Here is a 25,764-nt window from a genome sequence, read left to right as displayed (position 1 = left end):
TAATGACATCTAATAACTTAAATGTTAAATTCAGTCTTAACTTTAATCTACTGAAACACCATTTTGCGCCGTGGCCTTAAATACGAAGGAATGTGTTATCCTTTTATTAAAAAGACATTTGAATTTTGTACAGATTAAAAATTTCACATTTCAATATGAAGCATTATCAAACTGTTTATTGTAAGTGCTATATCTTAACTTGTATGGTAACCTTCGTCTAGGCTAGATGTTGGTAGAGTAGGATCGCTATATCTACATCCTATGTCTTAACTTAATGATAATTGTTGATTTCAATATTTCGATTCGTGCATATCCCCATTTAACACGTTTGATAACTTGTTACCTACTCATTAGTTACTTTGAGACTGTTCAAGATGTACTCTATCGAGTTTTCTCTAAGGGAAAGGGCTGTTTCAGCAGATATTTTTGATACTTTGAGGATAATCGAAGGGAAACAATCGCGAATTGTAGATAAAGGATTGTTGGGGGGTACGGGAGGGGAGGGGAGGGCAGTCTGCGCCGGCGACTGTTACTTCACATCTATACATTGTAAGCGTGAAATGTTACTGTAACGAAAAAACAATGTTGTTCTAATAAGATATGCGATGGTTTTCGCTGATAACTTGTTGTTTTTCATAGGTATTCATAAAATTTCCTTTATTTTTTGTACTCTTTAGTAATAAGATTAATATTAAAATGAAAACTATTCAATGTTGATTACTCTAAAACCAATAATGTATGTGTTAAGTATGGTGTAAACTAGTTTCCCCGAGAGCCTTACTAGTGGAGAAGAAGCCTTTTCCTTAGACAGTTCAAATTTCCCTTTCCCATTTTATTGTAGTGATGTACGGTGGTGTGGCAGCGAGTCCCTACGAAGGCCATTTAGCATAATCAGACAGACAGATCGTCTATACTAATATTATCTACTTTTTATACTTATCTCCCTCAAATAGCTCTTGACACACTTCCACTATTTATATAAAAGTACCACACAACCTCACCTCAAATTCCGAAGTTATAGTTCTGGCCTAGCAATGGTTTAAGGTAACTTTAAGGGTTCATCATTTCTTAGTTAGATGGTATGACTCAATTTTAAGACTGATCACAGAAAAAGAAAAGTGAAAAAAAAAGAATAATCCTGGATAATTGTTTTTATCGGTTAGGTAAGCTTCAGTTTGCTTCGATACTGGGGTAGTCTACAAGCCGATGGGGTAGGTATTGAATTAATTGATTAGCCAAATTTGTATGAGGTCTGCTGGTGGACTACCTGAGTGATGTTACATTATCTATTTTCATCTTCTGTCGACTTCTCTGTCTCCTATTAAGACGATGAATCTAAGCGATAAAAGATTGGAAAAATCCGCGGTAAGGATAATGATAACATTGATAACTGTGCACAGACAACTGATTGTCATTGCCGTTCTGAATCCAAGAATACTTTGCGGCTATCAGCAGAGTCACCACAAAATGCATCTTAACACCTAAGTGACAGCCACCAGTATTTTCTTTGATTCCGAGTGTGTGATTACAGTTGCCTATGCTGCAGCAAAGTCAACCGTTTGATCGACGGGATACTGAACAAAAATACTATTTGTTGCCAAAGTGTTGTTAGGGATACATGTAGTTATAAAAAACGGTTGTCACATGCATAATTAAGATGTTCTTGGGTGGTTTGGAATTAAGGAGAGAAGTTGAAAAATATTTCCAATGATATATTTTTTCATAATGAACTTGAATGCTAATCGGTACATTAAGGTTTATAACTGTGTAGGATTTAAACTAAACGTGTGGTATTCATCATTGCCACGGATCACTCGCTCTTTGATTTTTCTCTGGATCAGCTAGCATTTGCTCAGTTCTCGGTAACTGGAGATACAAAGCAGTTTGATCGTGGCAAATGATTTAGTTGTTAGTGTTCATGTTTTAGATCGTATCGACAGTCCTCGAACTGACCTACCTTACCTACTACACTCCGCCTATTGCACATCCATGTATACCCACCTCACGGTTCCTTTCCGCACTTCTGTTATACGCACCCATGTTATCCCTTCTGAGTGGTTATTTTTTTGTTGAATTCGGATTTCTGACTTCTGCTGTTTGTCTATCTTCGTCGTGGACCTGCAAAAACCCGCTTGATATTCAACTGTTGTTATAATGTTTCTTAAATCTTGTGAAATAGACACCGTTACACAATCCAAGAGATATTATGAGAATGAAAAGAGAAGTTATTTTGCCGGAGTTATATAATCCCTCAGCATTATTTTATTTATTCTAATACGAGTACATGATCTTTTTGTCGAAATAAACTGGACGAATGTAGACCAAATAATAAAGAACAGAACACATAACTTGTCTTCCTCTATCGTTGAATATTGTGAAGACTTTCCATATCGCGTGATAGACATGCAGAAGTCACAATCTCAAATTCTGTAGGAGATAATATTTATTTGTATTTTGCTTACTCGAAGCTAGTCAACTTCAGATTAGGTTAGCTACTAAGTTACTTCTTAGTTTCACGAGCTACGTTGGATAAGTTTCGTGGTTCCTTTAATTTCGTTTCACGGAGTCTTCGAGATACTTCTTTCTCTAGTCACTGTCGGCCCTGCCGCCATTTATTTTACCTCGTTGTTTGGTTTCCTCTATCGTTTCCGAAACATATGTGTATCGACGGGAAATATGTAGAATCTGTGTTAGTTGATGGTTGTCGAATATAGCTGAGTGTTTTGTTTATAGCCATTACGGAGAAAGAGTCTTCGTAAAATTATGTTCAACGACTTAATGCGTTTTTCACTATCCCTTGTTTTTCGTGTGAACCAGCGAGTTTGTGTTTTTGATAATTTTATTATGTTCATATTTAAGATCGACTGTATGTAATCTACTGATTTGTTTCTAATATTATAACCGAAAAAGTTGTCAAAGTCTTATGTTTTCCAATTAATATTTATAATCTGAACATTCCAATTTTTAAGGGTTTTAAAAATAATAAGACTTTGTTATTGGTTGATTTGTCTTCGAATGCGAACTGAACTGTGTGGGTTGAACAACTTTCTACTAATTATAATGGTTCATAGATCGTTTATAATGTATCCATGGATCATTCAGGCGCAATGGTGGGCCGCATTTACATTCGCGCCAAGTGAGTAGCGTCATCTCCTTCTCTGCAACCTGGAATAACAGAGACAAATGTTTAACACTCGTTCGGCGCGGATGACTCGCGCCTTCAAATACTCATACATACATACTTGTTATTCAGGTCATAATTAAGTTAGCTCTTAAGAATTGATAAATAATATCTGATGATAAATTTACTCGTATGTTGTATTAAAATGATGAACACGAAATAAAGAAACTGGTTTGAAATGTGCGTTTTATTTTTACTCGCCCTAAATTTATTATCTCCTAACCCCCTTATTCATAAACGCTACAAGCCTCAATTAGCTAACAATCGTTTGTCTTTATCTGTCATTTTGACTTATGTAATGTAAGAAAGGGATAAAACATAATTTAACTAAATCAGGCCCTTAAAGTTTTATGAACAAGGGGGTAAGTGTGTAGAGTCAGTATTAAAATGACACGTACTTGATGAATGAATTCCATTCATAATATGTCCATGCAATTTAGCAGCTCGCTGTACCTACCTTGTCACAACAGCTATTACTAGGTAGTGTGACACAATCGATCTCTACGGCCCGATTCAAACTTTAAGATACGTCAATTAATAGATCTAGTAACGATATGGATTAGATATGTCAGTGTCAAATGTGACTTTTCTTTAAACAAAAACGCCACTTTTGACACTGACTCATCTAATCCATATCATTTCTAGATCTATTAATTGACGTATCTTAAAGTTCGAATCGGGCAATTAGTATTTTGTCGGTTGTATGATTAAGAACTACAATGCATTAAATCGATTTTTAACACTGACTCTACCACACAAAGTTGATACATATTAGTTTCATTTGCAAATAATTACCTATACAGGAGGGTTATTTAGTCACCTGCAATAATTTACGGGCTGAATATGTAGGTCATACACTCATACTGACCAACTTTTTCTATCGGACCAATCCCGAAATTTTTCTCTCCCATACAAAATATCAAGGTCAGACAGCCAAAATACCGGGTGTAGCCTGTAATATGAGCAAAAAATTAGACTGTAGGCTGTACTCCTCACACTGACCAACATTTGTTCAGCAACTTTTAAAAATAACTTGTGGTTTGATTTTTAATACACTTTAAAGTTTATTCTAAGACGCAATGTATTGCGAATTTTGTTATGTTTAAGGCGTGACAAGCAACGTCAATCACAATGATATGGCATGGCGATGGCGTCCATTAAAGATAATATTTATTTTGTATGAAAAATAGGGACTCTAAATACTTCATAATTTTTAAAAGTTGTTGAACAAAAGTATCACCGTTTGAGGAGTACAATCTATGTTTTAATTATTTGCTCGTGTTACAGGCCACACCCGGTATATGAAACAACCAATTTTATTTCGCTATTTCGGGGTTGATCCCATAGTGGGTCGTTCTCTCATTTCGTGCAAATCGGTGATGTTCTCTCGATTTGTAAATTTTCTTTTAAATGGTAAATTTTTGGGTTTTCATGCATTGTGGATTCATTTATTGACACTTTTATGCTAAATGCACCTTCGTAACCTTATTACTTTTCATTTAATAAGACTGGTGGTAATGAACTACGCGCTGGTAATGAAATGGGCATGGATGGTAATTTTATCAGTGGACGGTAATGAAACAAACTTATGAAATCGCAATAAAAAAACTTTATTTAACGAAAATTAACACCATTAATATAATTAACAACATTAAAATCACGTGTCTCAAGCGCTGTGCAGACGATCAAGCCGACTTAACAAATATTCCGGCTTGACATTCGCGACTTATGATTTACCACCTAGCTTGTAGCGATTATCAAGCACAATTTACGTAATTGAAGACGTATTTCGTATTGTTTATTTATTTAATATTTACACAGCACTACATCAGTCTTATCACCAACACACTGAGAAACTACATACTTTAATTTAAAATTAACATCCAAATACACTCGACTGCCAATCCATCCACCGCAGCTCCATAAACTCGCAAAATCTCAAGCAAGGGTTATATTTCTAATGTCCGGTACAAAAAGTCTTACAAGCCTCTCTACTAGTTCAAGGCAGTCAGATTCTCCACGAAAAGCCCAACAAGCTAAAAGTAGTAGGCTTAAGTTGTGCCTCACCTCCAAAAACATGAAGCCCAGGGTTCCTAAAATAAATATTTTTTGGTAAAACATCCTAAGGAAATTCTTTTGGACCTTTTCCAATAGTAGAATGTACGTTGACTCGTAAGGGATCCAGGCTATCCAGGACGCCTCCAACTTGCTTCTGACCAGAACATTGTAAAAAACTTTTATGGGGCAAGGGAAATGGAATTCTCTGACGTTGCGAGTGACAAAGCCTAATCTACTGAATCTACAGTGGCAAGTGCTTTGATGTGGTCGTGAAATGTTAGCCGCGTATCGAATATGACCGCAAGATCCTTTACTGAGACGACTCTTGTTATTACAAGAGTCTATTGACCCAAGAGTCTATTGGCTCAGGTCCAAGAAAATATTGAGCATGTGTAGGAAATAGGGCTCGATTAAAACTACACACTTGACACTTAGCCGCATTGAAAGTCAGTTTGTTATCCCGACTCCATTGGAACAGAGATGAAACATCCTCCTGCAGCAACTTACAATCCTCCTCCTTCTTAACTCAATATACCAATTTAAGATCGTCGGCGTAGAGTAGACAACGAGCGTTATGGATAACCGAGAGCAGGTCATTGACCATTATTCCAAATAGGAAAGGCCCCAAGATTGAATCTTGGCTGTCACCAGAACGAGTATGGTACGGATCTGGTACGAAGTGGCCATGCTGGTCGTTGCGTACTGCGATTGATCACGCAGATAACTGGCAAAAATGTTAAGCAAATGTGGATTGAACCCGATAGCGTCTAGTTTGTGTAGGAATACATCGTTATCCATACGATTGAAGGCTTTTCAGAAATCATAATACAGGACGTCTACCAGGATACCCATATCCAGATGCTCTGAGATGGTGTAAACCAAGGTCAGGTTAGTTTCCACAGACCGTTTCGCTCTGAAACCATGCGGAGTGTTGCACAGGAATAATGGTTTCACTTGTTTCGACAACGTGCCATGGAGTATGGACTCAAACAGCTTTGCTAAAGCTGAACGAAAAGAATACCTTGACTTTGGGATCGGTCTTACCCGTGAAATCTTCCAATGGTGAGGATATGTACTTGTGGAGAGTATGTACCAGATTAAGCATGAAGTGTATTGGACCATTCTAATGCTCTAAACACCCCTTTAAGATATATGCAGGTACCTACGTAGTCTGGACCAACAGCATAGAAGCCCGAAAAACTTACTTTTGCGTTAAGACCCCTTATGCAGGTACCTAAGTAGTCTGGACCAACAGCATAGAAGCCCGAAAAACTTACTTTGGTGTTAAGACCCCTTACATTTTGGTGAATTAGATCCAGTGAAGGTTTCGAATCAGGATTCCGAACTAAGTATTACTGGTTGGTTTTTGTCTGACTCCCATTGACGTTGGATTTACGAAATTACCACGATTATCGGGCTACATAGTTGGAAATAAACAGGATTCATACATTGTCGAGGGTACTCCTATTTTGAAAGTCTTGGAGTCCCCTTTGAGCTTAAGTTCGTCGACAGTGCACCATGAATAACAGCAGATATGCCCGTATGTCCTCCGATTGTCAAGCTATATTCCACAGATGGATGAACTTGCGATGCTCCATCGCCCTGAGAGGTTTACACCGTTTTTTACTGCTGGTATCAGTTTTCTGAGATTTATCACGCACGGGTTGGGAATTGTCGCTTTTGACAGCGGAGGCACTATTATTACTTATCGGCCTGTGTTTATGTTCATGTAGTTTCTGCCTTTTATTCCAAACATTTGCCCCGTTCTCTACCTTATCGTCGACAGGTACCTGATGATTCCAATTCCAACTCACTTAGTCTCTTATTAACGTATCAAATTTCTCAGCACAGTCCTTGAGTGCGGTCTGGTATTATATGTAGAGCGGCAGGTTATGTTAATCTACTGCGCTCTAGTTAGATCCCCTATATATTATTACATACAGTTTTAAATGCTTATACCAACATACTATTTATAATAACTTAACCCTCTTTCCATTAAATGCACTGCCTCTAATACATTATCATTACCTTCTAAATTCGTTAATTACCTTCCCTGGCAAAATTGGAAGGAAAAGAAATGAATGAAACAGATATGAATGAAGTTTTGGAAGTTTTCGTCGCCTAGGTCGGTTGATATCAGACCTTGATTTCGCAGAATAAGCCACCCGAAAGGCAACCCTAAAACACATCAATTAGGTATAATGTTAATAATGTACAATTGGTACTTACTGTATAAATCACTAGATGGCGATGAAGATTTATCTGAACCACACTCCTTCCCGACACGAGAGAACGTAGGTATTTTCGTCAAAAGTAACATACGGACGACCGCTGTGGTAGCACGCGGCCAACTGACTGACGAACAATGTGTTGTATCCGCGGGAAGTGCTATATACCCTTGCTATATAGCAAAATATAGCTAATCCATTTCTCGCGTCGGTAATGAAGAAAATGCTTGGACCATACACTTATAAGGCTGTATAGTTTTATTGTTAATTTCTTAGAGTATAATATTATACGATATAAAACATAACTAAATTACTTGTTTACTGAACCAAAAAGAAGTTTTCTATTTTTAGTATCTTAAGGTTCAAATGGAGGTCAAAGTATAGCTTCACGCGATACGTGCAGAGAGGAATGAAAATAGTGGGGGTTAATTGTAAATATAAAGAAAATAACCACCTTTTTAGAATTGTTCATGGCGGGCCCATATACTTTAGGTCCTATGTTACAACCTTGCATTGACAGGTATTCGAAAACACCAACACATTTTTGGTAAATTGCAAATAATACCGATTTGCATGAAATGCGAGAATGACCCTAGTAAGAGTTGGTCTGTATGACCTATATATTCACACCGTAAATTATTGCAGATGACAAACACCCTTTCCCTCTTATAAAACAACTATGGTTTCATTTTATAGTCAGGAACTTATTCTCCTAAAAATTAGCTTGGAACACCTTGCTTGCCCGCCTACTTATTTCTGATGTTGACTGTACAGTCAATGTATACTGTGTGTTACTGACCATGGGGCTTTAAATCCAGGGCTCGATTCTACTCGCTAAACTGAGCGACTTTTACTATGGCACCAACCCCAAAATCCCGAAAAAAATTTTTACTTTTTTATACATTTTGGCTGATCAGATGTCGACGTTTTCTATGGAAAAGCCAAGATTTTTTCCCCGATTTTGGGGTTGGTCCCATAGTAAAAGTAGCTAAGTTTAGCGAGTAAAATCAAGCCCTGGATTTAAAGCCCCATGGTCAGACACACCATGTATGTACCTACATACATTCTGTTTATGTAAACATATTTTTCTGCATGTTTGAAGTTACGAAATGATTATGTACAAACAGCAACACTCCTAACTGTACATCGGTGGACCTTATTACAAAAGGCATAAGGTCCACCGATGTACAGTTAACAGTGTGGGCGATGGTACTTCCTGTAATCCTTTGAACAAATGGTCACAATCAAGCCTCTTTCATTCAGGAAGTGCCTTTGAAGCTGATTTGAATAGTACAAATACATTGCGTATGGTCGGAACGAAAAATTATAGTCTCGAGAAATTATGATGTCAGCAGGATAAAAAGTATACAGGGTAAGTAACTTATCGAGAAAAGGACAAACTGCCGTATTCGAACTTCAAGATATTCACAAGAGACGACACGTACTAGTTCCATTCTAGATACGTTATAGTTTAGATATCAACTAGTTCTCTTTTGCAGCGCAATTCGGGCAACCAATGTCACTTTTACGTCAGATAGTGTTAGATATCTATTAGATGTGAATTGGATCTCTAAGTCATATCCTGTGGAAATCGTTCAACAGTATCTCCAGAATCGCGCAAATATCAAATTTGACAGGTTAGATCTTAAACATATCGTTATCGTATCTTGGTGATGTCTAATAGATGTCTATTTCAAAATCCGAATCGGGCCCAAAATGGTTAATAATTCTTTAACACAAGAGTGATGATAATCTTCAGTTACGAAAACAAAATATGTCGATATTTTTAAACTATCGGGAATCAATACGATTACGGTAATTTATACAGGTGTCCCAAAAATATGTCGACAAAGATTGCGCTTGTTTATCAAAGCTAAAAGAATATATTTTGAAAATAGTATGTTTTTTTATGGAGCGCACAAGTCACTACACCGCTGCATCTACATCTGCAGGAAGCCGTACATATGGCGGGTGACAGAAGCCTATGGAAGAGACTGGTCAGCAACATTAGGACATGATGTCACGATCCTCAGCATTGAGGGAACGACTGATGATGATGTTTTTTTATGTAATGAACTCATTTAATATATAATAAGTGTTATAAAATGAATATAAAACTAAAATTAACTACAATTAAGATACGATACGAGTAACTAAAGCTAAAAAAATAATTGTAGTTAATTTTAGTTTATGAAGTGAGTAATAACATTTAGTATGTAATAAATGAGTTCATGTTTTATTTTAGTTAAAGGATGAGTTTAAATATTCAATGACGTTCGTAAAAGACGTGTAAGTAAGAAAAATATTCCTAAAAATTCTTTGCCAACGTAGGTCTGGCCCAAGACCTACGTATAGGATCTAAGGCATCGCTGCTAATTTGTAACGCCTGATTTGCCTCGACAAAACTTGTTACACATTTGATTTTACCGCCTAGGCGACTAATTTGACTTGTTTCGCAGTGTTACCAACAAGGAAGTTTTTGCAAAACGTACGTAGAGGCAATTATTGTAGACTATCAAAAATACCTTTAAGAATAAAACTGTTTTAACGAATTATATCGCGTATACTGAATATAAAATGGATCCCGATGTTTTAAACCCTTTACGGCGTTCCGCGTAAGGTATACTTACGCTATACATATAATCCATTAAAATAGTTTTATTTCACGAGTAATGGGTGTTGGTTGTTTTTCGTGGTAATCGAAAGTAACGTATTATCCTTTAAGAATATTTTATTTGATAAGACGTAAAATATTTCTTAAAGAAAATTTCCCGTAATTCACTCAAGTACCTCCTAAGGTAGACCGCGGGAATGTTTTTGAATGCCTTTTTCAGCAGACAGTGCCAAGAACTACGTTAAGGACGTACAGACGTCGAGCCAAAGGAGTGACTTAAGTAAGTACTTAGATGCCCCTTATTCATAAAACTTTACGGGCCTTATTTAGTTAAATTATGTTTTATCCCTTTCTTACAATTACATAAGTCAAAATGACAGGGGCTTCGGACGAGAGAGGGGCATTCGGTATTCGGCCAAATTTCGACCACTTTTTGGGGCATCTCTAGTAATTGAGCGTTTTCCAAAAAAAATTTAGGTACATTTCATTCATGTCTTCAAAATATTGACTTCTTGGGCTCATTTTACTCAGAAACATGTATACATTCACGCCTCATACATGAAAAAATGTGTCCCAAAATTTTGTATGAAAAAATATTATTCCAGTGCGTCACGTTCATAGGTACAAATAAAAAAATTAAGTATTCATACAAAAATGTGACGATCTGGAAAGGAAATCTTGGGACACATTTTTTCATGTATGAGGCGTGAATGTACAAATGATTCTGAGTAAAATGAGCCCAAGAAGTCAATCTTTTGAAGACATGAATGAAATGTAAATTTTTTTTGGAAAACGCTCAATTACTTTTCATTGATGCGTTACATTAACCTCTTTAACACACCAGTTTCAGTTCATCCCGCTGGTTATCGTTTTAGGAAGTCGCAGCAAAACATGTTATTGCAATTCAGTCCACGTGTGCAACGTACGTAAACAGGCCGGATGTAAACATGGCTGACACGTGACGGATCCTGTTCGTGACATCACGGGCCGTGCCAGTTGGAATGAGTCAACCTTTCTAAACCAAAGAGATATTCAAATCAAAGATCGTTTAGTGTCAGGCAACGAACGGCGCGATTCGGGAAATGAATTAGAGATATGTGACGTCCCACGGGTAAAGGTACCTTATGGCGGTTGGCGCTTACGCTATTATTAACGTCGCTCCAATATTATTGCGGCGCTATGCGACGTAAGCGCCAGCCGCCATAAGGTGCCTTTTGCCGTGGAACGTCACATATCTTTACTATTTCATATCTAGTGAATCTCTAATTCATTACCTGAATCGAGCCGGAAGGCCCATAAATACATACCTACTTTACAGACTAACATACATAAAAATGTAGTGCATAAATATAAAACTCACAAAACAATCATAAAGGAAATCAACAGAAAAACAAAGAAATCGGAAACAAATCGAAAACAGTAAAACACGAATGAAATCACCCAATAGTTCGGTTAAAGAAAATCACGCAACCATTTCCTTCAGCAACAGTTTCAGGCCAGCAATAAAAGCTTTTCCTCCCGTGCGGAAACCGCCTGTTTTTTGTCTGGGACATTGTCATAACTGTCGACTGCAGGCCGTTATCGGCGTGACGTCACCCGCACGTGATAAGCGAACAAGTAGCCGGTGGACGCTGAAAGATAAATTAACAACAAAATAATAACAACTTGGAAACTTGGCAAAGGAAACTACAGTCATGTTCAAAACTCGATGGGCAGGATGACAGCTGTCATTACAATACAATTGTTTGAGATTTGGCGTTTTTAGGTGACACCCATCGAGCTTGAAAAATACTACCTAGAGTCTGTGCGGAAAGAGCGAGTCGTGGAATGTATGGGGCCCAGTACATTCCACGACTCTTCTCTTTCCGCACAGACTCCATAAAGAATATTAGAGTCGCTTAACTTCAAACTCGGGTAAATCCATCTGTCAGATTTTGGTATTAAGATATTTTAATGTAAATATGGTTTGTTATCTGCAATAATGGAATTCAATTGAGTAGAAAATCTTTTTTTGTAGTGAAAACTTCTTTAGCGGCGCTGAGCACTTTTTGTGATGGGGAAAAAATGTTAAACTCGCGAGAGCGTAAGACGTAACCCTCTCTTTCTACCGCGTGGCGAAAATGTATGCCGGAGCCTGCTGTTTCGTATAGGCGGCGCAGGGCGCTTGCGTGACGTCACGTGTGACGGACACTGTTACAATGTCATTGAGTTTTTCTTTTTTGATTTAGTGAGTTTCCCTCAAACTGGTACTAATATAACTCTAGTACTCACTGTGATGTGCTTAGGGGTTTCAAGTAATGCGACAAAATAACGCTAGATGGCGTTAACCTCAATTATACATAGTGCTGCAGACATTTTGCACTAGATGGCGCTGTCATCAATATTTTGAGTTACAATGTCATTGAGTTTTCAGTTCTGCCGGCACTCCAGGAGTGCAACCCGTTGTTTTTATTTTCGTTATAAATCTTACTAAACGTACCGAAGTGAATTCGTTTTATTCAAGCCCGCGAGGCTGTCTGCCTGGAATACAGCCCGTTCGCCAGATGAATGCGCCGCCGAAACAACATAATTTCATATTTGCGTCACTCCCGTAGTGTACAGTCGACGGCATAATGCATAAAATTTCACACATTTCCGGACAGTACGCCTATAGGCGTCCATTTTAGGCCGCACAAAGCCTAATTGATGTGATTGTATATTCCATTTATGTGTTAAGCTATTTATGGTTTATATTTTATGAAAGATCCAGTGAATTATATTGAGAAAAACACACATTAGTATGAAAATATGTGGTAAGGATAGATATTATTATTTATTTTTTGCATTTTAATAATTATCTATGTTTTTTTAAGTCTAAAGTATAATAAATATACTCGTACCCTCTTAAAAGAAGTGGTGGCCGAGTGGATATGACGTCCGACTTTCAATCCGGCGGTCGCGGGTTCAAATCCTGGCTCGTAAAGTTTTTCCGAACTTATGTACCAAATATCATTTGATATTTACCACTAGCTTTTCGTTGAAGGAAAACATCGTGGGGAAACCTGCATACATCTGCGAAGAAATTCAAACGTGTATGTGAAGTCACCAATCCGCATTGGGTTAGCGTGGGGACTATAGGCCAAGCCCTCTCGCGCATGAAAGGAGGCCTGTACTAGGAAATGCTCCCGGTACTGAGTTTGTATGGCGAGAACCGGGAATTCCCGGTTCCGGTACTGTGTTTGTATAGAAAACCGGTACCGGGAGCACTCCCTAGCCTGTACCCTAGGACGTATTACTATATAGGCTGAATTATTATTATCATCTCAGCCTTAAGACGTCCACTGCTGAACATAGGAATTATTATTATATACCCCTCTTAATAAAAATACCTATAAGTAGCACGCAGACAAGCTTTTAACCCGTTGCAGTCCTTAGTTCACCATAATATACGTCTTACAAACCGTCGTCTTTCACTAACCAGAGTAAAACATCATCGAGTATGTGTGATTTCAACTCGAAACCGAAAAATTAGGTTCGATATTTTTTTTTTGTGTGTCGTGTGAGCAATTTGTGTTGTTGGGTGCCGCCGTGACCAGAGCCTCTACCATCAGTTTTAACATTGACATAACGCTCACGACTACGTAATTTACTTTCTGTACATCTCGCTTGCACTATTGCTCGCATATGCGAGTACGAGCGAGATGCATAGAAAGTAAATTACGTAGACGTGAGCGTATATGTCAATGTCAAAACTGATGGTAGACGTACAGTTACATTTGCGGCTACACCATATATTCCCTTAGCCAAAGTCCGACATGAAATTGTAAACAAATATTGAGGGTGCCACTTCCTACGTAACTGTTACATTTTTGATTTATAATGCTTAAACATGGCAATAATTTAGTATGGAAATGTTTTAGTTCCATTATATTTAATTTTGACTATTTTATGACGCACTATACAAACGTTAATAGACATACAGTGAAAATCAGCAGGAAGTGGTAGACATATACACACTACCTGCTATTAAAGTCTATTTCAATAGAACTTGCTAACTATGTAAACTTACCGCCATATTGAAATTGTCTCTGAATGATGAATTTACTAGTGATGGGCAAGACTCCTACTTACTACTTTACTAATGTCAAACCATATCGAATAATAAAATACCAAAAGTAAAAAACAAGTAGTTACTTATTTTTAATTTGTTTCATCACGATTAGAAGACAAATTAGTAGTTAATAATGATGTATTGATGTATTTTATAACCGCAGCGGTAGGTACAGATCGTGGGTTGGGAAGTGTATAGCGGGTTTATATCACAAACTTTAGTCACAACACTACCCATCATAGACAATTGTAGAATTTAAAAGAAACAAAACCGCCATTCCATCAGGTTCTACTAACCTAACTTATGAAACCATTTTAAACTTTTAATTAAATATCCAAGATACAGTTACATATTTATCATTATTTATGTATTTTACGGAACGGACCGTTTCAATAGTATTTGATGAGGTGGTGTGAAAAAATAACTCTCTTTCGAGCCCCACGGTACATTTCGTAAGTGAAAAATATACGTAATTCAAGTGGTGTGCATTTTCTGTTTTTCAATTCATATGCAAGTGAGGCAAGTGTCGGAATTTAAAATGTTTCCTTTTCGAGTCGTATTTCATATTCATGCGACACCGCGGATACGAAGCAGCGTTGCGTGTGGTGTGTAATTAAACATTTAGACTCACACTTGCATTTTTTAAAGTAATAACACTGTAAATTAAGAAATTAATATTAGAAAACAAAACCGTCCAACTGCGTGTGTCGGCCCACGCATAAAGGATGACTCACGCTAGACCGGGCCGAGCCACGCGATCACCAATCAGCCGTCATAGAAAATGACATGTCGGACGCCTCGGCCCGTGCCCGGCCCGGTCTAGCGTGTCATCTTTAATTGCGGGTACCGTACCTCCATACGATATTAGGAAACCACTTACTTTGCGGCATTTACGTCGTTAGTACATAGTTGTAAAGTGTAGTTATACACGGTGTGGCCTGTAACACGTGCAAATAATTAAAACATAGATTGTACTCCTCAAACGGTGACACTTTTGTTCTACAACTTTTAAAAATTATGAAGTATTTAGACTCCCTTTTTTTCATACAAAATAAATATTATTTTCAATGGACGCCATCGCCACGCCATATCATTGTGATTGACGTTGCTTGTCACGCCTTAAACATAACAAAATTCGCAATACATTGCGTCTTAGAATAAACTTTAAAGTGTATTAAAAATCAAACCACAAGTTATTTTTAAAAGTCGCTGAACAAATGTTGGTCAGTATGAGGAGTACAGCCTACAGTTTAATTTTTTGCTCATGTTACAGGCCACACCCGGTATATCCTCCATTTTTTTCTTTTTTTACGTACCTCTGTTCAAATTTAGAGGGTCGAGGCATATTTTTTTAGACTTTTACTCGTAAAGCGATTATTTTCAAAAAAATAGTGTGTAGTTAGTATAATAACAGTTTCAGAATCCGTAATATGTGCCACACGAAGCGAAATAAAAAGTGTTTATATGATAAGTGTGAATCAATTATGAATATTATTCTTCTCTTTATTTTTTTACAAAAATGTTATATTACGAGTATATTTGCTGTTGACACGATTAGGTATGCATTACTTAATGTGTAAAATAAATAAGAAAAGGTACCTATTGTTGGATTTATCTATAGGAATATTTCGACTAGGTACATTAACAATGTCTATCACTCTATGAATACATAAGCAAGTATATAAATCTTACCATTTCTCCTTATAGTCCTTTCGCTTTTTCACGAAACCAACTAAAAATAAATCTCCTGAAATATGCGCAGCAAAGCAGCTTGAAAGATCCTAATGAAAAATGTCCGGAAGACTTGGGAATCAAATCAGCGTAGCCGTAGCGGTGCTACGCCGTAGCTCGTAGCTCGTAGCCGCATCGTAGAGCTGTACTCCAAAATTCATGACCTGTCGTTTGAAGTGTAAACTCTGAACGCAGTATACGTTGAAGGCAGTAGAGATGTATTTGAGATGTAAATATTAGGCAGGTCGTTTTCAGATTTAGTTATTTTAAATTTCTATCGAAATGACGTAGATGAGACTGCTGTCAATGCTATAAATAACCTATAGATATTTTTCTCGTGTAGAAAATTACATGTCGGACGCCTCGGCCCGGGCACGGCCCGGTCTAGTGTGAGTCATCCTTTATTCTAAATATCTATATACCTGCTATGCTGATATTTATTTGTAAATTACTCATAGGTTACGGTAACGAGTGATTTCGATCGGGGCTCGGAACCGGTATTTTTAAAAAACCCCGAAATAGCCCAATATCTTGAATCATTTTATGCTCTTTACGTAGGACTGAATCAAGTATTTAGGTAACGAGTTTGTATTATTAGATTGGCCCAACAAAAATTAAATAATAAGCCAATGAACGAAAAAAAAACGAAATAATACCGGTATTTTTGTATGGAGCAAATACCGGTTTCCGACCCCTGATTTCGATGATATTCACAATATTACTGCCATCACAACAAGGATAAAACCTTTCTGCAAACCTACTCCCATGTCACAAATATACATTGAATTGTAGCAAACGTTAACGGCCCGATCCGAACAATGTCAGTGGGGAGACACTCCTCACTTCGGTCGAACTCGGCTCCGTTCGGCACAGCATTGCTTCGAGCAATTATTAAGATTGGCACCACTTGACTTCGTTTTGCGTGCACGACCACAGATAAGATAATCACTTGAATTTTGACAACCCTAAACTACCGAAAGGGATAATGCCATATATTAGAAAGGGATAGTATGATTCGACCCTGAACCGCTGTCAAACTTCGGGTTTGTAGGAAGTGTCCTTTCTGTACGGTAGTACTATTACTTATTCTGTGACAATGTTTATAAGATGTCAAAGCGACCAAAACGTCACTTTTGACAATGACAGATCGTATCGCTGTGACAAATGTGACATCTGACAGTGACAGCATTGTTCCAATATACATAATATGTCCCCCGCCGCGTCTGTCTGTTTGTATGTTTGTTCGCGATAAACTCAAAAACTACTGAACGGATTTTCATGCGGTTTTCACCTATCAAGTTGTTCTTGAGGAAGGTTTGGGTATATAATTTGTTAACCCGTGCGAAGCCGGGGCGGGTCGTTAGTTTATATTATACTAGCTTTTGCCCGCGACTTCGTCTGCGTGGAGTTAGTAATTTGGGTAGCCTATTGTTTATCCAATCTCCTTTTTATCGATTCCCCATACAAACTTCCACGCCCCCTTTTCACTCCCTTAAAGGGTGATTTATGTGATAAAAACTACCCTATGTCCTTTCTCCGGAATCAAACTATCTCCATACCCAATTTCAACTAAATTCGTTCAGCGGTTTAAGCGTGAAGAGGTAGGTAACAGACAGACAGACACACTTTCGCATTTATAATATTATTAGTATGGAAGTATGGATATCTGATTATTTTATGTGCTTACCTATGTAAGCTAGATACACAAACTAATAATACTGATGACCCCACAGTCAAACTCATTGTTGAGTTTTGCGGGGCTATGACTATTTTTAAGTATAACTCTATATTTTATTAAATAAATAAATAAATAATTCAGATACTCTACTGTCGCATACACTACTGCGGCTTTATACAACCTTAAAGGGAATATGTTTGCCAGTTCCTGAATGCAGGATATTTTCATTTAAATACAAATTTCAAGTTTGCGCAGGGGTAATGAAGTGCGCTTCACTTCATAATGGACCCGATTTAGCGTCCTACAAGCGTTTTATAAACATCACACGAAATGCTAACTTTTAGTATTTACGTGATTGGTGCATATTTAGACTTACATTTAAGACGAAACAGGAGCTGAGTTTTAAATATTTTAGGTAAATATACCCGTCTCGCTAACGGAAGCGGCACCTAAAAGTAGTGCGACAAGGACAAGGCGAAAAATCCTGCGTAAAAATCTCAAAAATCGAGGTTTCGTACTCCTCTGTTTCCTCCTCCAAAACTTAACCAATCGTAACCAAATTTGGAAATCTAAATGACTATGAAATTATCTGTGTCGGACCGTTTTGCTTTTTTGGCTAATTGATATCAGTTTTGAATGCCACGCTTCTCATTGCGGCATAGTCAATTAGGCCATTTTGGCCATTTTTGAAGGGCTCTAGCACCTTAAAAAACAAAAATATAAAAAAAAGCAAAACTGTCCGACACAGATATTGACAATATTAATCTGTGTTGAAAAAATCATTGCTCTAGCTTCAAAAACCACGGAGGAAAACGAGGAGTACGTTTGTATGGAGAAATGACCACTCCCGTTGGCTCTTAACTCGTAGGTAAACGTAAGTCCAAAATAACGCGATAATGCAAGACTAACTACCCGATTCGAACTTTAAGATACGTCAAATATTACGGCTAGATACGATATGGATTAGATATGTCAGTGTCAAAAGTGACGTTTTTGTTTGAAGAAACGTCACATCCAATCCAATTCATATCGTATCTAGCCGTAATGTTTACGTATCTTAAAGTTCGAATAGGGCCGAATATTTTCTCAGAAAGTCTGTAGAAATAGCGAAGAATATATACCGGGTATGGCCTGTAACACGAGCAAAGAATTAAAACATAGATTGTACTCCTCAAACGGTGATACTTTTGTTCAACAACTTTTAAAAATTATGAAGTATTTAGACTCCCTATTTTTCATACAAAATAAATATTATCTTCAATGGACGCCATCGCCACGCCATATCATTGTGATTGACGTTGCTTGTCACGCCTTAAACATAACAAAATTCGCAATACATTGCGTCTTAGAATAAACTTTAAAGTGTATTAAAAATCAAACCACAAGTTATTTTTAAAAGTCGCTGAACAAATGTTGGTCAGTATGAGGAGTATAGCCTACAGTTTAATTTTTTGCTCATGTTACAGGCCACACCCGGTATAAGTAATATTTATGCATTTCATTCATTTAATACTACACACATATGTGTATGCATATGTGTGCAATCGAATGTTTGGGTGCAATCCGCATTGTTTTTAATAAAGCCTCAGGTAGGGTTTGCACGACGGATCCGAAATGTATGGGAATATCCGCGGATCTGGATCCAGATCCGGATAATTTCATACATTTCGGATCCGGATTGCAAACCCTAGCCACAGGTATTTCATCAAGCAACTTTGGGCAGCTGTGTCTTAAGACCTTGACTAAATACCTACATAAGACTAAATTGTACTCATTTCGACGCAAAGGAGATCGTCGATTTTGTTAAGCGATTGGGTGTCCCCATGAAATCGAACGTATACACCTTGTATACATCTATCTATCTATACATCTTATAAAACAAAGTCCCCCGCCGCGTCTGTCTGTTTGTGTGTTTGTATGTTCGCGATAAACTCAAAAATTACTGAACGGATTTTCATCCCGTTTTCACCTGTCAATAGAGTTGTTGCAGTCAAAAGTGTGAACTGGTCAAAAGAACTTTTAACCGATAAAAACAGGCAAAACTGCTTTTGACTGAGCATGTTGGTCAAAAGTAGTTTTACCTGGAAATCATACCTATTTCTGGCAGCAGTTTCGTTTTTAGGGCGTAGCAAAAAAAAATAACCCTAACCTACCTATCTCTGGGAACAGTTTCGTTTTTAGGGCGTAGCAAAAAAAAATAACCCTAACCTACCTATTTCTGGGAGTACTTTTGACTGATAGTAACAGTCACAATTACTATTAACCAATGATTTTCAGGTAAAACTACTTTTGACCAACATGCTCAGTCAAAAGCAGTTTTGCCTGTTTTTGTCGGTTAAAAGTTCTTTTGACCAGTTCACACTTTTGACTGCGACAGAGTGATTCTTGAGGAAGGTTTAAGTGTATAATTTGCTAACCCGTGCGAAACCGGCGCGGGTCGCTAGCGTAATATATTTATTGAGATGTTATAATTTCTAGATTACGATAGTGTCATAGAAAATAAAGTGTCGGAAGCCTCGGCCCGAACCGACCGTACTAGCGTGAATCATCCTTAAACTTCAAGTTTTCTGATTGTCAGAAGAACCAAACTCCCCACTGCCCCAAGCAAAAAAAAAACAGTGGCACTTCGGGGGTGCCGGCAGAAGTGTAAACTTGAACAATTACGTGTATTTCAACCCAAACTCAGCTCTCGTGTAAACGGGGCCAATATACTTATATACAGAGGTGTCGGTTACGGTAACGGTAACAGTGTCGAGAGTTCAATATTTTTTTCCCATCTCAAAAAATGTCCAACGCGTCTAGAAAGAAGATTTCACTTCAAAAACCGTCTAAATAAAAAATGTAATTGAATATAATAGATTTACTGCGACGAAAACGCAATTCAACTTGTCAAGGATTTGCCTTACATTTAAAAATAACAGACGGTCCCATAATGTTATTTGAGCACGAAATTTGCATAATACTCAGAAGTCCATCTTTCTAATTGCGACGCCGAGTCCGGACGGATGAATATTTATAAGGCTATATATTAAAAAATTACGGATGTTTTGAATGTTAGGCTTTAGAGGTGGTAGGAGTAAGATGTGTGTTAGCTTTTCTGTTAATGTGCCGTGAAATGTGCCTGCTATGCTTCACAATTTGCTCCAGAAATCGAAATGGAAAATTATTTTTTTACTTATTAGGCACACAAAACAAATAACATTTATTACATGAAATAATTATTGAACTCAGGACTCTGGACTCATCTTGTTAGGCAGTCACTTATAATACGAACACAAATCATTTCTTAATAGTATTACAAATTGTTGAGTAGCAATAAAACAGAGATTAAACAAATGATCATAAGTCTAAACCTAAATTAGCCTGAGGCATTGTTCTCAGGACACTAGACACGTTCCCCCTCTGCACAGTGAGGCTGAGTTTTTTCGTTTCTTTTCATTAATATTTATAATTAAAATTATGTTAATTAATTATGTTATTTAGAAAAATGGTAGAGGCAAAGTTTGGTGGGATTTAAACCCATCCGACTTCATATTTGATGAATATTTCGGTGTGATTAGCTACAACATAAGTACATACTGTGAACGTGGCATATTATTTTAGTTTGTATACTATATTTTGCTCGTCATTAAGGGTAATAATCACTGACATTAGGCATATAAAGTAACTAATAATACAGAAGACATTAGCCCAAACTAGCACAAGTATATGCGATGATTATTAATTATAATTGATGGTTAATAATAATATTATCACTCTATAACGATACTACGAACTATAATATGCACTGTATAACGATATAATTTGCCGTGATGCAATGCAACAAAGTCATTAAAATACCTACACCATCGCATTTATAACAGCATAGTTTAAAACTACCCTCCGAAAGTCTTGTCTATCGATCTAGCCTCAGAGGGAACTTCAAGCGCTTGTACGGAGGCTTGCTTCATTAGCAATATTAATTAGGTATTTTTACTCAAGATCAGCGAAACGAGGGGAGCCTGCAAACTTTTAGCTACAAGCCGGCAAGTTATTTCACTAGGTTTTAACATGAAAATGAAACATGATCGAATATTTACAAACTTGAGGGTATACTTTTACCCCCTTAGGGGCTATTCATAAATTACGTCATTTCAAATTAGGGGGGGGGGGGGGGTCTGGACATCGGAGGATGGTAGCATGACGTAGGAGAAAACGGGGTCATTCGAAGCATGATTTTTGGATGATTTTAGGGGGGTGGGGTCAAAACTCGTCAAAACTCGATGAATTAATTTATGGACAGCCCCTTATTCATAAACGCACCACAAATCTCAATTACCTAATAATAGTTTGTCCTTATCTGTCATTTTGACTTATATATTTGTAAAAAAGGGATAAAACATAATTTAACTAAATCAGACCCCTAAAGTTTTATGAATAAGGACCTTCGAGCAACACCGGCTTCCGACACATCGGAAGGGAGGGGCCCAAGCGATATCTCACCGTACAAATCTTTCTGCCATTTTTCGCGGGGGGAAAGGTGCACACAGTCGCACTTCTCACACACTTACATACAAAATCCAATCTGTAATGACGACACAAATACATAGAAAATGACACACGTCAAAGACAAATCTTGCAAACCTCGATCTCTTTTTGTGTACGGACGAGTGACAAGTGTCACAACACGCACACTAACACATTTTCGTTGAAGTATGTTATTGTATTCTGAGAGATGAGAAGTCGGATTTGTCGCTCGACCGATCCGCAATTTGTACTGAGCGAGCAAAATCGATAAATCCAACAATTACATGAGACTAAAATATAATAATTGTGTTTGAATGTAATTAAACGTATGATATGTCAAAAAAAATATTACATGTGAAATGTAACACTTTCTTTTTGTAAATTTGATGTCCCCGACCTCTTTTTATAACAAAGAACCGAGCAAACAGGCATTTTTGTGCAGCAGTGTTCACGCGCGCGACTGGACTCGGTCTAGTGAAAAATCCAAGTGCAACTAGTTTTATTACCCGCGCTAGATTAAATTGACGCGCTAATCTTGTACCTCGGCAGAGGGGAAATAGTGCGAATGCCGCCTCCCTTCCGTGTTGCTCGAAAATAAGGACAGACGGTATGATAAATATAAAAAAATTAAATTTTAACCACCAGCCATACTCTGCGTAGTGACTTTATAGGCCATACTGAACAACTTTTATTATAGGACTAATGCCGAAATCGCGAAAAAATTTATGGCTGTTTCATACGCCATCATATTTCGGCATTGGGGGCCGATTTTTGAATTTCGATCGCTCGATTTCGGCACTCGAAAATCGGTGGAAAACGGGCGAAATGCAAATTTTTAAAATACGAGCGATAGAAATTTGGAAACTAGTGGTATTGACCACTCGATTTCAATTGTATTAGTAGAATTTAATGGAGATATTATTTTTTAACGAAATACACGAAACGAGTAGTCGAAATTCAAAAATCGGCCCCCTGGTCCCATACTTAATAAAAGTTGTCATATAGGGATAAGTTCACTTTTGTTGTATGTAATTCTCTTTGTAGCTATGTTTGTCGTAGGTATTTATTTTTCTAAGTACAATAAAGAATATACATACATACGTACATATTAAAACGGATCACTCGCGTATTTTACGAGGAAGATTGCTCGACAATACTCGACATGTTTCAATCTACAAAGAGATGCTTAATTACTTTGCCATTATTGTGGATAACATGCAACTTTCTTATTAATTACATTTCAAAGAATAAAGGTTCTCATACAAGCTGGTATGGCGCAAAATTGTACTTTTTCAGATGCCAATACCTTTTAGGCGTTGTTATGCCAAGAATGTGATCTTCATCGAACATCGGTGGAAGCGCTACCATAAATATCGGGGCCAATCTCCGAAACTGCACGGAGCTGCTTGTGAAATATTCCGGCGAGATAACACGCTCGACGGCGAACCTGACTCAGATATAAAAACTTGGTACTAAAAATGGTACCAGTTCAGCGGTGTCACTCACGAATTTGAGCCAATCGTGCAGTCTAACGCAACTAGTTGCGACCAATCGCGCGCGTGATACGAACTCATCAACCAATCGCGTTGTAGCGGTGTCACACCGCTGTACTGGCCCCATTCATGCCAATTCTTATTGCCCGTAAGGCCAGTCCTGAGATATACGTCAATGCTGGCGCGCATCTCATGCACGACTTCCACTTCATTTCGCATTTTTCGCACAGTTAGTTATACTGGGCATTTTCCGCAAGTCGACAACCATTTTGCCTATTTTGCGTGAAAAAAGAGGTAGCACTACTCTAGCCACCCCAGCTCCTCCATGAAACCATGAAACCTTCAGGTTGCTAACTGCCTCCTTCAGTGTGCACGGAGTCCCTAGGTATTGATTCCTGTATACTTCTACCTGTTTACAGTGTAGGAGAATATGTTTTGCTGTTTCTTCTTCTTCCATGCACGCTCTGCACATGGGGCTATCTGTTTTGCCCATATTATGTAGGTATCTGGACTACAGTCCTCTAGCGTATCCATCTGTCAACTTACTTGAAGTTCCGCCTCCAGGGGAGAGGGAGAGAAATTAGTGGTGAATTAGCCGCTTACTGACACAGACCGAATTCCACGCGGGCGGAGCCGCGGGCACAGCTAGTATCAATATAAGATCAAAACCATAACAAATCGATAAATCTGAATCACGCTCGGCGTCCCATCGGCTGGAAAATACGATCTCCTGTGACGGTGATGGCCTGAGATTCTCGCGCGATGAATCAAAGCCCTTTGAGTCTGGGAGCTCAGTTCACGTTAGCCTGGGATTAGACTTTACAAGTTTATATTTATTAACCGCCTGTCATCGTTTTAGCGTTCGTTAAATTTTATTGTATGGAAAGTTTCATAGTTCTCTGCTGATTGACGTAGATCAGTCTAATTATGGTTCAGGCGGAGTATGTCACTTTCTTAGGACGTCACATTCTGAGGACGTCACATTCTGAGTTCGTCACTTTCTGAGTACGTCACTTTATGAGAACGCCACTTTCTGAGGACGTCACTTTCTGAGTTCGTCACTTTCTGAGTACGTCACTTTCTGAGTTCGTCACTTTCTGAGTACGTCACTTTCTGAGAACGCCACTTTCTGAGAACGCCACTTTCTGAGTACGTCACTTTCTGAGTACGTCACTTTCTGAGAACGCCACTTTCTGAGTACGTCACTTTCTGAGGACGTCACTTTCTGAGAGCGCCACTTTCTGAGGACGTCACTTTCTGAGTACGTCACGTTTTTTAGCATAGGTACGATATCATCATCATCATCATATTTCCAAGCAGATGAAGTCGCGGGTCGAACTTGCGCAACATACTATCTACAGTCCGTAGATATAAATCTCTCCATAACTCTCAGAATGACCTTCGGATTTTAGAAAGATACATCGGGTATCGGCGGTAGCACGCGAAGGTGATACTGTTGTTCTGCTTTCTTACTCACTCGCAAAAAGTTAGGGATACCTATTGTCTCAATGTAAAACAAGCCCTAATTTAATGACGTTATGCTTAATATTTGGTTGATGACTATATTGCGATTTGACTTTTTGTCATAATCTAAATAAAATAGAATCAGAATTTGAAAGCAGAACGTCACACCGTCATTTACTACTTCTCGCTGAAATTATACAGAGTGGTAATAATAACAGGCATATTTTTTTGTAGGTAAGTATATTTTTTATAGTTTGTGTTTGTTTTTATTTAATCTCTAGTTTTAATTAAAATTTACTTTAACATAAAAAAGTAAATTAAAACAAAAATTTTAAATTTAATTTGTAAATAATTTTACAGTATTAAAAGTCACATATTTTAATATGAATATAAATATTTACCTACTCTATACAGGTTGGTACAAACCTCGATGTCCAAAATTTTTAAGTGAAAACTTCTTTAGCGGTGCTGTGCACTTTTTGTGATGGGGAAAAAATGTTAAACTCGCGACAGGTCACGTGACCGTAAGATTCGTAAGACGTAAGACGGACACGTGACCTGATCGAAAAACTGTTACAATGTCATTGAGTTTTCACTTCTGCCGGCACTCCCGGAGTGCAACCCGTTGTTTTTTTTTTTTTAGATTCTTCACTACGTGGGCTATCAGATTACTAATTTGGGAACTTTCCACCTCGATTCCTTTGAGCGGTGACTCTGTCAA

This window comes from Cydia splendana, chromosome 11, assembly GCF_910591565.1.
Source record: "Cydia splendana chromosome 11, ilCydSple1.2, whole genome shotgun sequence".
In the NCBI taxonomy this organism is placed as follows: Eukaryota; Metazoa; Arthropoda; class Insecta; order Lepidoptera; family Tortricidae; genus Cydia; species Cydia splendana.
The sequence above is the reverse complement of the archived record's forward strand: the minus strand, read 5'-3'. Positions refer to the sequence as shown.